At 34.9% G+C, this 519-nt stretch overlaps 1 protein-coding gene across 1 annotated transcript in view; it reads left to right on the top strand.

Annotated features, from left to right (window-relative positions):
• Positions 1 to 519, top strand: part of MS4A7 (membrane spanning 4-domains A7) — an 18512-nt gene that overhangs the window by 1126 nt on the left and 16867 nt on the right. The window lies entirely within an intron of this gene.

Genomic DNA, 519 nt, shown 5'->3' with positions numbered 1-519 from the left:
GGATAGAATGATTCTGTTTATGAAGACTTACGAATGTGCATAAATATATATTAAGAAAGAAGAGAGAGACAAAATGAGTGAGGAAAAAAAAAAAGGAAGTAGGAAATAGCAGTGATTGTGTGGAAGCTAAGATGTAAAGAACTTTTTTGTCGTCTTCGTCAGACCTTATTCCCTTTTTTGATTGTATTTGCTATGTGATGCATTCTTTTAAACAAAACAGAAAGAAAATGCAATAGAAAATAAATGTACACGGTATCTGAGAGAGTGGTGAGCTAAAGGGTACCTACTCGGCTTCCGTGTCCTAGCTTCAGGCTTAGAACCAAGCACATCCTGTAGTCCTTGGGTATGAGAACTGAAAAACACAGAAAAGGATCTAGAACTACAGAGATTTTTAAAACAATTCTTCAGTTGGGGGTCAATCTTTTTTTTTCTTTTTTCCCAATTTTACTTTTTAATTGTTTCATTGTGGTAAGAACACTTAACATGAGATCTGCCCGCTTGACAGCTTTTTAAATGTAC

Source organism: Pteropus vampyrus, unplaced genomic scaffold (assembly GCF_000151845.1).
Source record: "Pteropus vampyrus isolate Shadow unplaced genomic scaffold, Pvam_2.0 Scaffold360, whole genome shotgun sequence".
Classification (NCBI taxonomy): domain Eukaryota; kingdom Metazoa; phylum Chordata; class Mammalia; order Chiroptera; family Pteropodidae; genus Pteropus; species Pteropus vampyrus.
This window is presented reverse-complemented; position numbering and strand designations above follow the sequence as displayed.